At 43.6% G+C, this 15,440-nt stretch overlaps 1 protein-coding gene across 2 annotated transcripts in view; it reads right to left on the bottom strand.

Moving 5' to 3' along the window:
- C3_1H15orf39 (chromosome 3_1 C15orf39 homolog) overlaps positions 1 to 15,440 on the bottom strand; it is a 114,259-nt gene that overhangs the window by 50,947 nt on the left and 47,872 nt on the right. The window lies entirely within an intron of this gene.

The raw sequence follows: 15,440 nt of genomic DNA, 5'->3' as shown, positions 1-15,440 counted from the left end.
TTTTCTGGGGTTGATAAAAATAAGCATTACTTAGATTGGAGGCAACAGCACCACAATTTGAATTTTTTTTAAATTTTTTTTTTTTTTACATATTTCTATAGAATGGGCCAAGCCATATGGAAACAGATCTTTGTAAGCAGCGTAGGTGATAAGTAACGCTGCACAATACGTTGCACAGATAAGGTTTTGATGCTACGTCTGCTGGCAGCAAGCTCCTCATCAAACCTGAATCACCACTGATGATGTTTGACTCACACAGAGTTTTGGAGGTAGCGGGTTCACAAATGTGCAATTCAGAAGTCGGATTGTGCTCGAGAAGACCAATATTTTGCCTTCTTGTCCTTTTAGGACCGCCAGCTCTGACGGGAGCTCACGTGGGCCAATGCATTCAGGAGTCTGACTTCAAAAGTGTTATGTTAAACAAAAAACCCACTGTCACCAGACTAAGGCCTCCTTGGCTATGCTGGTGCATCTGGTTTTGTGGCCTGTGTTATTCTACATGTATCGCTTATGCAGAATGAATGACAGCAGCAGCTAATAACTGTTCTTGTGCGGATACTGTCAAAATTGGACTGTTAATGCTAAAAGTATTTTGGCGGTCATTCTGACCGCGGCGGTCGGCGGTCGCCGCCCGCCAAGCGGTTCCCGCCGAAAGACCGCTCCGCGGTCAAAAGACCGCGGCGGCCATTCTGGCTTTTTCCGCGGGGCCGGCGGGCGACCGCCAGAAGACCGCCGGCCGGCCCAGCGGGAAAGCCCCTTCAACAATGAAGCCGGCTCGGAATGGAGCCGGCGGAGTTGCAGGGGTGCGACGGGTGCAGTGGCACCCGTCGCGATTTTCACTGTCTGCAAAGCAGACAGTGAAAATCTTTGTGGGGCCCTGTTAGGGGGCCCCTGCACTGCCCATGCCAGTGGCATGGGCAGTGCAGGGGCCCCCAGGGGCCCCACGGCACCCGTTCCCGCCATCCTGGTTCTGGCGGTGGACACCACCAGAAACAGGCTGGCGGGAAGGCGGTCGGAATCCCCATGGCGGTGCTGCAAGCAGCGCCGCCATGGCGGATACCCTGGGCCGGCGGGAAACCGCCGGCTCCCCTTTTCTGACCGCGGCTTTACCACCGCGGTCAGAATCGCCCAGGAAGCACCGCCAGCCTGTTGGCGGTGCTTCCGCCGCCCTCCGCCATGGCGGTCATGGACCGCCAGGGTCAGAATGACCCCCTTTGTCCTATTTTAGGTATCTGGGTGTTAATTAGGCGCACCTTTGATGTTCTCCTCCGATATAAGGAGCTATTTAAGTTGCTAGATCCCCTTCATTTTAGCTTTCTATCATCCACTATCTGCAAAAATAATACATCATATAACAATTCATTTACAAGGAAGGGTTTGAGCCATTTTCTTTTAGACGTTGCTCAGTTTGAGTGACATTCACATACTGGATTGGCCCACAATAAGGCATCCACAGAATGAGGCCATAGGTCAGCTCCCTCTGTCACTGGCTGTAAAGCAAGTCGTTCAGGTTTTGGTTAAGCCCGCTAGACATCCATTTGGTGTTTGGAGGGTTATGCCATTACCTGTTTGCGGCAGTGCAGATTTTGATAGGTCTGCAACTGTGTTTGCCTTGTTAGCGTGGTTCTCTCTCTTTAGGTCAGGCTTGTCAGTGCAGCTATCTGTCACAGCTTTTCTGACTGCTCGGCCTACAGACAGAAATCTTTCAAATCACGCTGTTCACCGTTCGATGATGTACCATTCCGCTTCCCATTGAAACGCATGAGGGACCATTTTACATTTCTAATTTCTTTTATAATTGTTTCTTTTTACATTTAAGCTCTTGGCAACTTCTTTGTACTACCGCCAGCGACGCTCATTTAGTTTTTTTATTTCCTATTTTAAGCTCCTGGGGTTGTATTATTCATAGGACGAAGTGTCTCCGTTTGCGCCACGGCACACTTTTAACGAGGTGTGCTGGGCGCACACAGGGACAGTGTGCCCGGATTACATATAAAATGCTGCCCCGAAAGCAGACACTATCTCGCAGTTACCCCGAGGGCTCCACAATAGTGTAGGGCAGAGCAGCTGTTTGAAGAAGCCGCTCCATCTTTCACAGTGCAGGCGGCACCTGGCCTGCACTTCAAATGGAAACAGAGATCCCCCTGCAGGCATGTGCAGTGAGCGACTGTGCTAGTCTTCAGGTAAATTCTGACAGAGGCGGCTATGGCAACTCTTTCCCCATTTAAGAGGGTGGCCTTGGGAGGCACACTGGCTAAGTGCAACCTCTGGGTGGCACACAGTTAGTGCGCCTCCTGATGGCCTCTGCCTCTGTGCCAGAGTGCACAATAAACCATGGGTGAGCAGACAAAGTGTTTCCATCCCATCAAGCTAATGAGGGAACAGCATCTCATTAATGTGCCAGAGGTATATGTGCATCGGCCTAATCTGTATTTGAGGTCCCTTCTGTAATACAAAGTGCCCCCCGAGGGTGGAGGGACACAGAAAGTGGGCTTCATCTTCTCTTGCGCCCTTGGAGCACTTTATATATTACAGCCACTGGTGGCATCTCTGCACTGCTGATGGGAGGAACAGTTTTGTATTAGTAAAGTGGTCATCTGTAACTGTAGTAGACTTCTTTCGATATAACAAAAGACTTTAAAAATAGATTTTAACCTCAATATTAACAGACATTAAATACATCACGCTTAGTCTAATTTCTTTTACCAAAACAAACAATATCACAATAAAAACAAAGAGTAAAGTGTTACTATACACTAAAATGCCACATTGCTTTTTTCTGAAACACTAATTACATGTAATGATAGTTGATTAAACACTATCACCCTTCAGAATGGCTGCAATTTTAAGTAATGGCATTGGGTGCATCAACAAGCAAGGAAACGCAAGGTCTGAAGAGGGATCGGAGGATTCAGTGATGGATGGATGTGGAACACCACCAGCCGAAGAGCACGTCAACTCTATTTCGTGAGGCAGGCACTACCAGCATGGGTTTGTTTTCCAATTCAGTGTAATGGGAACTGACCAACACTCAAACAAGTCAATATGTATCGGTTGCATTAAACAAAACCCAGCATTTCCTTTCAGGCCTCTGTCAGCTCTGCAGCTGACAAGGCTTCTCACTGATCTTCCCCTGTACACACTCTCCTCTGTATCCCTTTATCCCTCCCAGCCCACCCTTCACACTTGCAGAAAAGATATTAAAAAGGAAAATGAGTACTCTGAGTAGTGAATATTATTACCTATATAATCTAATCACTCCAGAAAATCCAGGGTTCAGGTTTCCTTTACACCCAGCCTTGTGTTTCTATATGACATGCAGCACATAGCTCATCTTCTCTTTTCCTTATTCTCATGCAGCTCATGTGTGGTCTGCATCTGAGAGCTAGACGGCATGCTGCACTGCACACAGACACGGTGTATCTAGGGCAAGTCAGTCTGCACTTGTCCTGGCTTTTTGGAACCAGCCAAGATGCTGGCTGCTCTTCTGAACCCAGCAAAATCTATTAAGGTAAGCATGGTTAGCCCTTTTTCAACAAAATATTCTTTAAACTCATGAGGCCTATCAAGTGTTTCAAATTGAAAATTTATAGCACTTGATACCACCAAGCAAAGCCCAATCTAAAAATTACCTTAGCTAAAGGTCAGGAATTGTGTAACATTTTAACTGGGTTAGTAAATATGCACACTGTCATAAAACAAATATATGACTATTTAGTCCCAAGGCTTAGATCTGTTGAATCTCATCGAAAGAGGTGACCAGCGGACTGGATTCCATCAACTGAGGACCTCAGGGGCGGCTCCTCCATTAGGGCAGAGGAGCCTCGTTCCCTGTCAGCAGCAGAAGCCGCAAAACTTTCAAGAGGAGATGATAAAATATGTTTATTATTCCTTCGTTGTGAAAGGGGCAGGGCATCTGGGATGAGGAGCAGTGAGGGGGAGTGCCCAGCACTCCCCCTTACTGCACATGTATGTTTGGCCGGCCATCTCAGGCCGGCTAAACACACATGCACAGTATACTCTCTCCAGCCCAGCAACGTGGCATGCAGGAGTGGGGTTGTGGGAGGGGGATCTACAATTTAATAATATATATTTTTTTTAAATGAACACTTACCTTTTCAGCACCGTCCTGCTCTTTAGAGCTAGAGCACCAAACTGGTGATCTGCTCGCTCTAGAGTCAGGAGGACTGTTAAGTTTCCACAAGCGGCGGCCCTGCTGGCAGAAACTTTAGACCAATGGCCAAAAGAGTTCAGGCTGTCAGCTTACGTACTCAAGTAGCTCAGACTACCCACCCTCCCTACAGCAGTGGTTTAACTTACCTTTTCCTAATGTTCGGAATGCTCAGGAAATTTCAATTGTCCCAAACAGAAAAAATGCAAAATTAACTCTGACTCCTAGGAGAAAACTCCTGCTTTAGATGTTTATTTCGTTATGAAAAAAAAGTATGCTGGGTAGCTGCATGATACGTTCTGAGCCACTGTACGTAGGAAGATCTCTGCCAGTGCTTGCTAGATAATAACTGGACACAATTACTATGTTGAGAACAGCAGTCAATTCAGCAAAACTGAGTTTTGAAAGTAGAGCTTTATGACAGCCAACAAATCCTGGCATATGTCTAGTTCTATTCCTCAGCCCAGTTGTGCTGGACTAGGAGTGAAAAACAAATGAACAGGAGAGATGTAGTGGGGTTGAGGCGGGGACAGGCCTGAAGAAAGCATTTTTGAGCCTATGGAGAGGCTAAAAATCATGCATACAGAGGGCTATACCGACTAGAAAGCCTGCCTACAGAGGAAGTTCTGAAAAGGAGCCTATCCACAGTAGCTAGGGACATTGAGCTTCTGCAAGGTATCTGAATTTTTTATTATTTCATTACATTCTCTCCCTACACACCTTTCCCTTCTAGTATTCCGAAGCATCTTGAAAGAAGCATACCGTCCTTAAAAATATCCACTAAATTAGTACATAAGGCAAATATACATCAATATTAAGACACTGCATGACCTGCAAAAACATGGCTGCAACCTAGATAGGTTTATGCCACAAGAGAAAATTTGCCCTTCACATTGTGCTAGAAGACAAACTACCCAATCACAAACAATGTCACAGGAGAAATCGCACAAGCTTCTAATATTATGCCTTTGGACAAAATGGCATCGCAGTTCCTGGTCTATTCATTATCCCATCACAAATTCATATGCTAAAGAAAAAATGCAATAGAAATGACTGCCTCCAGTGGGCTACCGCAATACGCCAGGCTTCTAGTATGTATACTATACGTGACCTGCAACTGTGAGACCCAGGCCTGCTGGCCTTTTCAAAGGTAAAGGCCTGCACAGACATCTCTCACTCTCCCTTTGTCTCACCCAACCTCAAACACAACACCACCAGATGGAACCTCGCAGGCGACAAATACACTCTGAAGTTTAAGAGGAAGTGTGGAGGTGCAGCACTGCCACCGAAACAGGTTTCCAGTGAATGGTTGGCAGAAGGCCCAGAGCTTCACCTTGAGCAGGAAGTTGTCATGCTAAACTGCATTCTTTTCAGGACCATAAACTGACTCTTATTTCTGCGAGGGTGGAAAGGGGAATGCTAGCAACGCGAGTGAGGCAAAGAAAATACTACTGTGCTGTATTTACAAGGCCTCTTGAGAAAAGCTGCCAGCCGCGTTTGTTTCGCTTTGGCATGCTAGCTGGAGGCGGAAGCTGGCTTCATCTCAGACAGGATATTGCATCAAGGAAGAGGAAGTCAGAAAGGAAAGACTCGATTAGCAGGTGTCACATCCAGGCAACAAGGTCAGAGATAAACCATGGCAGGACTGGACAGGAAAAATACTTAAATCACCGCTTAGCTTCCCAGCCTACTGGAAGAAAACTCCCTCTGTGTCAACGACACTGGTCTCTTATTTTCTCAAAATAAATCCCTGCTTTGAGGGTTTGTGTTCGGAAGAAAGTACTGACAGGTCCTTCATGTTGCCGTGCCGTGGTGTACCGACTGTCATTCTTTTGGAGTTGTGTACAAGCGAGAAGGACCTGTTGAGTGTGTTATACACAAGTATTACCATTTGTAGGCAATTGGGTACTGGAAAAATGGTATATGGCGGTGTTTGGGTACAGTATCCGTACGTATAGATCTACAATTTACCACAGAGTAGACTAGAAAGATGATGGATCTGTATGGTAAGGACAATATAATGTACGGACTGCGATGTGTGGTGGGTTTTGGGTTGTACGTGATCTAGAAGCAGCAGCTGACTAGACCTATTGCAGTTATGTGAATATGTATTTATGATGTTATGTACAAGTCGCGAGTATTCTTCCACCTACCCTAACCCACTGGTTCTCTGCCCTTTTTCTTAAGCACTTGACAATAAAGGATACCATGATAATGATGGAGCGGGACAGAAAAAATAACAAAGAGGCACAAGACACGTGGAGGGGACAGAACGAAGAAGCCTAATGGATGATATAGTGTTCCTAAAATGCTAGTATATCACAAGAGCACATAGTAGTGCTGATCCTAAAAAAATAGTTAAATATATTTCACATTCTGATATAACCTACTCAGCAGAAAAAGCAGGACTGATGGTAAAGCACAGAAGAAACAAAGGAGAGAAGCCATTGACATGTTTGTCCCTTGATACAGCATTTTTCCAACTGGTGTGGCAAAGATATAAACGTTTGTGAGCACACTACGAGGCAAAGTGGATGCTGGAAGGAGAATGTGACCCCAAACACACACATTATGCTGGACATGGTGTGGTGTCTGTTCTGTGGGGGTGCTCTTGGAGCAGATAAAGGGGACGGCACTTTCCAAACCAGACATTGAATGGATGACCGACATGGCACTGAATATTCTAATTGTTACTGCAATGTGTCTATATTAATTGCCTTGTTATATTTTTAAGTTGGTTGGGTGTTTACGTAACATTTTTAATGATATATGTTGTTTATGGTGCATATAATTTGCATAATCTCTAACAATACTTTATAGTATAGTATTAAAATTGGTGTAGTGGGTATATAAAAAGAGGCTCTTATTTGTCACACTATGTTTTTTTTTTTTTACTGTGAGAAGTATCTTTGAAACTGTTTCTTTCAACAGGTTTAAGGCCACAATTTGCATGCAAAAAATCTCAACCTGTTATAACCCTTAAACTCCTGCATGAAAAATTGGCCTTCCATCACTTATGTTTTTTAAAATCATCCTCTGCTTCTTTCTACCTTCTGTCTCACCCTTCTGTATACAAGTTACTCTACAAATCTCATGCCTAACGGCCTTAAAGCTCTTTGGAAACCATAACAATATTTATTAACCCCAGCTAGGAATTGTGTCTCAGCTAGCCACCCTCTAATGATCACATTTAAGTTGACAATTACCACAAAAAAAAACTGGAGTGAATGCATAAAATGAGCATGCAAAACTAACCCCAATAACGAGTTGACTGACCACTAATTAGGATCCAGAGTAGTGTGCTTCTTGCCGCAAAGCACTTCGACGCCTCATCAGGGGTACTAAGTACTATAGAAATATAATTTATTATTTATAACACACAGGAGAGAGGATCTGTGGCAAAAAATACGAATTCTGATTACTTACTCACTTCTATTGCAGTGACCATCAATTTTGGAGGGATAAAGCATAAAACAAGATGGTAGATAGCAATATTTCAGCACAAGCAAGCATAGAGCAGTTCACAAGATCTACATAGCTACTCAACATTTCACACCGAATGAGATAAAACTGGGAATTCCAGCACCCTGTTCTCCAAGGAAACAGGCAGCATTGAGAGGCATTTGATGCATGCTGGAGAATAAGAAAGCTAGGCAACTGGGAAGGAGGAAGATCTCTGTAGATGAGACCTACATGCATGCAGAGATGCCCGAGATAGCTTATGTCACCAAGACCCAATGTGCCTAAAAGACTAAAGTGGTCATCTGTGTGGCATGGCAGAGGTGATGTCTCAATGATCTTAATCTTGTGATCAGGTTAGACCTGGGTATCATAAAGGAAACAGGGTCGAGCAGATCCACCCTTTGGAGCTGTTGGTGGTCTCTGTGCCTACAGCAGAGAGACCACAAGGCAGCAGGGAATGCTGTAGAGGGACTGTGAATATGCTGATGTTTCACCCAGAAACTACAGTGGCTTGGTGACCAGCCCAACAATTTTGTTGCTGGACGCCTGGTGTTGCCTACATCTGCCTTTCGCTGCTGTGGACACCCACTAAGGACCCTAAGACGAAATAGCCAGAATGGACTTAACACTAAAGTCCCCCCAATATCTTCTCTTGAAAGGAAATTGTATACAGCCTAATACACCAGGGGATGCAGCTTCAGCAGAGACTAACTGATGTACCCCAGACTCTAGCATGGGTGCCCAGGTTAAAGGACTCTTACCACTGACAAAGATAGAAACCATACTTGCAGCACCACCAGAAGGAACCTCGTAGGCAACATCTACACTCTGAAATTAAGGCAAAGTGTGGAGGTGAAGCATTGTCACAGAAACAGGTTTTCAGTTAACTTTTGGCAGAAAGCCCAGATCTTCACTGGGAAGTTGTCTTGCATAACTGCATTTTTTGAGGAGCATAAAGTAATTATGTCTGTGAGGGTGGAGAGAGAAATGCTAGCACCACAAGTTAAGCCAATAAAGCATCACTCTGCTGTATTTACAAGACCCCTTGACGAAAGCAGCCCTCAGCGTTTCTTTGCTTTGGCAGTTCAGTTGGAGGCGGAAACTGGCTTCAGCACAGACAGGAAATGTCATCAAGGAAAAAGAAGTCAAAAAGGAAAAACACAATTAGCTATTGTCAAATCCAGGCAACAAGGTCAAGATAAACTGTGCTACAGGTGCCTCTCTCTAGTGAACTTTACTCCTTATCCACCTACAACAATACTTATTAATATTCAGAAGGGCTCGGAGGCCTACTCTGCTCTATTTTAACTAAAGCATGATGGACCTCTTTGCACTCTCGCCTCAATGCTCTATGACGGCTGCAAAGTTGTGCAAGAGCTCAACAAATGAAAATGAATAAAATAAGAAAGACGTCTTCAATATTTTGATGCTCTCATTCCAGAATTCCAATGGGTGTCCAGGAACTAAAAAGCTCACCATGTCAATTACAGCGATCAAGGATAAGAAAAGGGTAAACACCAATAAGTAGACGATACAGGGCTTGAGATGGATCACAAATGAACACATGAAGAAGCCTGAAGACTTCTCAACGGTGGCCCAAGGTGGAAGCAAGCAGGAGACAGAGTGCACAGAACTGTGTAAAGGGCTCGATCTCACAGACTGAAGGGTCGGACATGAGGCTGAAAGCAGTAGCAATCCTTGTGCATCTGGCCCCGTAATCGTGCAGTCTAGCATTCGACTGTACCCATAAACTAGCAAGAAATGCTAAGGATAGAGCCGGGATCAAAGACGTCTCAATTCAATTGAATTCTTTCAGAACCAAGGAAACAGCTGTGTACGTGTTGCAGCCAACACCATCCATGCTAAATAAAACAGGGCTGTACTCTTCATCATTAACAAATGTCGCTCGAATAGCCCCTAAAGAAAGCTTGGCTTTCAAAAAGATAATAGAAAACAGGTCAGCAGGCGAGATCAAGTGAAAATGACCACGTTCTTTGCGCCTTATGTTTATAATGGAGGAGAAACAATAGTCTCTTCACCATCAACACATCTGCTAAAATCTTGGACATTTGGACAGGAGGGTGATGGAATGACAGATCAGGTGGTAAAGAACAAGAAAATGGAAGACAAAGGGTCATCTATCGTCTGAGAACACAAGATGTGCTAACTCTGTTTTGAGTCTTCTAAAGATCATTCTTTAATGGTTTTAGAGTCTAAGTCAGACTAAGTCACAGTTTCTTCACACCATTAACAGGTTTAACACCGTCCATGATTCTCAGCAGTGCATTCCATCTTGGCCATTGGTAAACATGGTAAAGACCCAAAACTATGTTCCCCATATGTCTGGTAGGTGAAACCTAAACAGCGGGAACTACACTCCTGACCACTTATGGTCATATGGAACTTTTTCGGTGATACAGAAAGCCTTACTCAAAGGAGGTGGTAGAATGCAAAATAGGCCTTCATATTTACCATTTGCTAAGAGCAGCAGGTAAATGTGTGTGTTAAACTGCACATAATAGGGAGTTCCGTGCAGATTTCTGCCTGTTTAATGCAACTGCCCATAGTTATTCCCCTTTTCTTGGGGTTTCGTTTGTTGTACGATGAAATGTGTGTGGCGACACCATTAGGCATTAATGCCTGGTGTCTCCGCACATATGTTCTCCAAATTAATAATCCTACCCAAAGTGTAGCTGGCGGGAAGATTTTCCTTCAGTACTAGCATGATTCAAGTATGACGGAAGTACCTGAAGAGATCTTTAGTGCAATGGCTTCTCTATGTGTTTGCCTCACATTTACACGCTTGAAGCCTTGTTTCTGAAGTCTCAGCTAGGAGAAGGTGCAGAGAAGACACAGAGCCTCTGGCTCAAAGGGAATTGCAGTTCATAGGGCCCCTGTCTTCAAATAGTGGGCATGAGTTCCATCTTGGCTCTTCAATCATTCTCAAAGCCTTTCCCTTACAGCTAAGCAGGGTGAGATGTAGATGCTTACATGTCTCTACAGTAAGAAAGCTCCATGATTCCACCTGAGCACGACATGATAACAGTATGACGGTCACAATTTCTAAAAGACCACTACTATGGTGAGACATGAATGTGAGAGATGACACCAAGTCACGTTGCCCCTAAGGATATTTCAGAATGGCCGTTCTTCACTGCAGACTCACGGCGGGTCATTCAACTTAACAGTATTATGTTTCCATTAATCTATAGGACACACCCAAAAGAAGTCATTCATGGTTTTGTTCACCTGGTCGCTATACAATGAATACGACTTCATCTTGCATTTTACTTTACCTCCAGTTCTAGGGTGGGTGATTCTACACAGAAAACGTGAAGTTCAATTACTAACATGACTTGGTTCTTGGTAGTGCATTTGGAAGCCACGTAACATGTTTTAAAGAAATCAATAGGTGGATATATTTTTATTATGATCAGAGTTTTAAGGTTTGCTTGAAAATATACCCTTTATGTTCTTCTCAAAACAGTTCAAACTACTTCAAAACATGAAACATATTTGTGATGACTTTCTGAAATGGATCTTGTAATCGTATTAATTCATTATATTAAAGTTCATAATGAGGAAGGTTCCCAGACACTGAGAAGACTCCTGAGCATGGTGCACATGTGCAGTGCAACACACTAGTTGTATCAGCTTAGCTCAAACGCTTTTTCATGTTGAACTCGGCGATCTCAAGGATGCAGAACGTCCTGGTAGGCACAGAAGGGGAGGCCACAGTGCATGAGGTACCTTCCATTCCTAGCATGTCAGGTCCGGGTTGAAGTATCAGGTAATATTTACTGTGCCTACTAATGGATTTTGCACCAAGGACGTTTATGGAGTGAAGGGAAAAACAACTCAGATCTGAATCAAACTTTAGTCACGCTGACTCTGAGGGCTATGTCACTGTTTATAATCAAGAAGCGACGTGCGATATCTGTTTATGTCTTAATGTGTTTATTCAGAGCTAGATAAATATAGCTTATGGAACACTCACGCCCAATGTACTGTGTTTGCGATCATCGTTAAAGTAAACTTGTGTTTACGCCGAGGGCTTCACCCTGCAGCGGTGAAGTGAAGGCACTTTGAGGGAATGTTAAAACTAAAAACTTAGGAGCATGAATGATGCTGTGAGTGATAACCACCATCTTTTGTAGGCTCGACGGTGCTCCAGGGGTTTTTATGTAATGGCAAAATCCAGCAGAACTAGAGTTGAGGTCGAATGTATTTCTATTGGAGCCTGCCAATTGCTTACCACTGTTTTTTCATTCCCACTCTTATTTGCTTGCCTCTTATTTGTGTTCAAGCTTGTCAATCTTGTGTATGTTCCTCACAGTTTTTTTGACTTGCTGCCACCTCTGCTTCCGCTGCTTGCTTTGTAAGCGATACTTTTTTCTTTTGTGTTAGGCAGCCCATGAGCAGGCGTGTTTCGAGCGATATCATTTATGTATGCACTCTCTTCCTCTTGGCTGCCTGTCTGCTTCTCCCCACCTCCTCCCTCTTACCCTTGCTCATGTGCTTCTCCCCAATGGTTTCCCCCAGCTGCGCCATCTGTGTTTCTTAGCCATACCTGTGTGTTAATTCTGCACACCTCCCACCCTCCCCATGGTGTTTTCACATCTTCTCCAGCCCTCCTCGTTGCTTTTGCGTCCGCTTTTGTGTCCCCTTTTGTGTTTCTTCTGTGTTGCCCCATTCTCACCAAAATCTGCAGGAATCCACAAAATCCCTACCACCCAGTACTGCGCCACCTATGCCGATAAAACTGCTGCCCCACTTGTGTGGCTGTGCCTAGCGCAGCAACAGTAATGGATCAAACCAAGATCAATGAAAGCCCATGGGAGGAGACTCCTATTGACCTCGGTTGGATCCAGTCCTGTCAATGGTGCTAGGGCCGTCCACACAAGTGGGGCGGAGTTTTTATTCGCACAGGAGGAGCAATGCTGGGTGGTAGAAATTTTGTGGATTCCTGTGGATTCCAGATGTTTCCATCACAGAAATGTAGGAAAAATGTGGACATCAGGCAAAGTTGGAGGTTTGCATAGCACTGTGGGCAAGAAAATGGTGTAGGGTGCATGTGAAGCAAACCACCCTGGACTCCCCCAGATGTAGAGTTTTTAACAGTGTCGGATCTGGTGGGTGTTTCCAGGTAGCAGCCTACCCAAGTCCAACAAGTGCAGCTTTTCACCATTGTAAGTGAGATGATATTGGGAGTTAGCCAAGCTCTCCTATCATATATATAAAATCAACACCCAAAAGAGTCAAATGTCTTCTTGCTTACCACTGAGATAAGATGCTTTAGTTTGCAGGGGGAGCAGATAGACGGTTTCCCCCTTCAGTTGCAGTGGGGACATAAATATGTCCTTTGTGGTTGTCAGCCTGCCCTCTTTTTCTTTTTAAATTCCCTGGCGTCTAGTGGGCTGTCTGTCCCCGTGGAGGTGGATCAGGGGGTAATTACCCTCATCTGCCCCAAAGGGGCAGAAAGACTTTGTCCCCATTTATTTGGGGCAGGGTCTTTGCCACTTTGCATGCCCCCACCCCTTTTTTTTTTTTTTAAACTTCTTCCCAGGTGTCTAGTGGGCTTTCTAACTCCCCCCTTGGGGGGGGCAGATCGGGGTTAATAATCCCCATTTGACCCCCAGGGAGGGCAGAAAGACTGTGCCCAATTTCGGGGGGAAGGAGTGGCATTGACATGCCCATTCTGGCAGTCCCCACCCCTAGACTAACAAAACAAAATAGTGCCTAGTGGGCCTTCTGTCACCCCAGGAGGGCAGAAAGACTGTTCCCATCAGTGTTTGGTGGCGTGGAGCATGGCCTTGCCGATTGTGGACATCCTCAAACCATATATTTTTTTAAATCCCTGGTCTCTAGTTGGCTTTTCATCCCCCTGAGGGCAGATCAGGGGTAAAAACCCCAATCACCACCCCCTTTGGGGGGCAGAGAAAGATTGCTCCCATTTGTGTTTGGGGGTGTGGACATTGGCATGACCATTTTGGGCAGCCCCCATCCCTATGTAAAAGAAAAAAAAAGAATCCCTGGTGCTTTGTGGACTTAAGACTGAATTGCCTTAAATAAGTTGGGGGGAGCACAAGCCCTTGCCCAAAGGGCCTCTCCCCCTACCTGGTGTCTAGTGGCAGATCCCTGCTAGGGGATCACCATCCTGCGATAATCCTCAAGCAAGGATCCACTAGGCAAGGATACCATTGGAAATGGGGTATTCTCCTCTTTCCAATAATAACTCTCCAGTCTGCCTCTGTGCTTGGGGGCCTGCACCGGATGGATTTCCTGTGTTGTGCGGAGACAGCTGACAGACGTCCAAAGCACACAAGCACTGCGGCCCACACACGCAAGTGGTTAAAGGTCTATAAAACTCTAAAGATTCAGATAGTCTAGAAGTATTCACACATTACTATGAAACTCTTCAGTCGTGTGAAAATGAACACGAGAAGTGCAATATATTTAATTATCTAACAACAATAAAGACAGAACTTGCAGCAGATATCAAACTGACACGACTACAAAGGAATATCACTTTAAAATAAATAACTAAGATAAATAACTATGGTAGTTAGTTTATTTTAAAAAGTCCCCTGATGGTTATTCTACTCAATTTTAGTCTCTTTTTCTAAAATTGATTTCCTAAACTATTTAACCTTTCAGATACTTCACAGTGACCAAATGGCCTCAAGATGTACTTCAGGATGACGTAATCTGCTTTATTCCTAAGGATGGGCACAATGCCAAAAATTAAAGATTAGTCTCATCAGTTGATACATATCCTACAATATTTGAAAAAATATATTTCTCTATGGTCACACTATCTCTTACCTAAAATAATCAGGCTTGAGCAATCTGTATTTGTCAAAGGTAGACTTTCTTCAGATAATGCAAGAGTGTTTTTAGCATACTAAGCAAATCCATTAGTTACAAACACTTACTTGTAGCTTTAACCATTAATTCCGAGATAACCTTTGATAGGATGGAATGGAGTTTATATTTCAAGCTTTAGTTTGGTATGGCTTTGTTCCAAAGATTATTAATTATATTTTTCTATTATGCTCCAAACAGTGGCATTAGCTACTAAGAGAACCATTTAAACATTTGTGTATATGCTGGTGACTACGTTTTGCTTTAACTGTAAAAACTTCACTACACCCTTCTCTTTACATCCAGGTTAGACATAAAAGTCTGATAAATGTGAACTTTGTCCATGTAATAGAGCCTATACAAAACAAATGTTCAACTGCTCAGGTTTTGTGTGCAGTCTTAAAGCTAAATATTCGAGTTTGTTGTTCACAAAGTCCTTAACAGATATGATTAAATTAAATGTTAACACTGTAAAAAAAAGGGAAGATGACAACTAGAAGATAAAAGTTCTTTATACCTATCCTGGTAAAGTACGTTACTTTATACTTATAAGTCTATAAACATCATCCATGACACCTTCAAATATCCCTGTTTCTTTCTTAGAAAATGACCCAACTGATTTTTTAAGGAGAACAATAAATCTTGATTTTTTCCAAACTAAAATAATAAGGCAAAAAAGAAGATGTTTATTTTCCTCATTTGGATTTATATTATAACACTTTTGTTCTGAAAACAAACAGATCAGTGAATCTCGGATAATGGCAAACCCATTTGTACCTTAAAGGCAGATAATGAGCAACACCTTAATAATAATTTCTTCTTTAAAACATATGCATCCTTCTATTAAAAAACAATCTCTAGATCTTCACCAATTATTTAAAAATTGCGGACCAATAAATCTAATATTTAAAATGTAATAAACGAGAGCCGTCATAACTCAACT

The sequence above is a fragment of the Pleurodeles waltl genome, chromosome 3_1, assembly GCF_031143425.1.
Source record: "Pleurodeles waltl isolate 20211129_DDA chromosome 3_1, aPleWal1.hap1.20221129, whole genome shotgun sequence".
NCBI classification, from domain to species: Eukaryota; Metazoa; Chordata; class Amphibia; order Caudata; family Salamandridae; genus Pleurodeles; species Pleurodeles waltl.
This window is presented reverse-complemented; position numbering and strand designations above follow the sequence as displayed.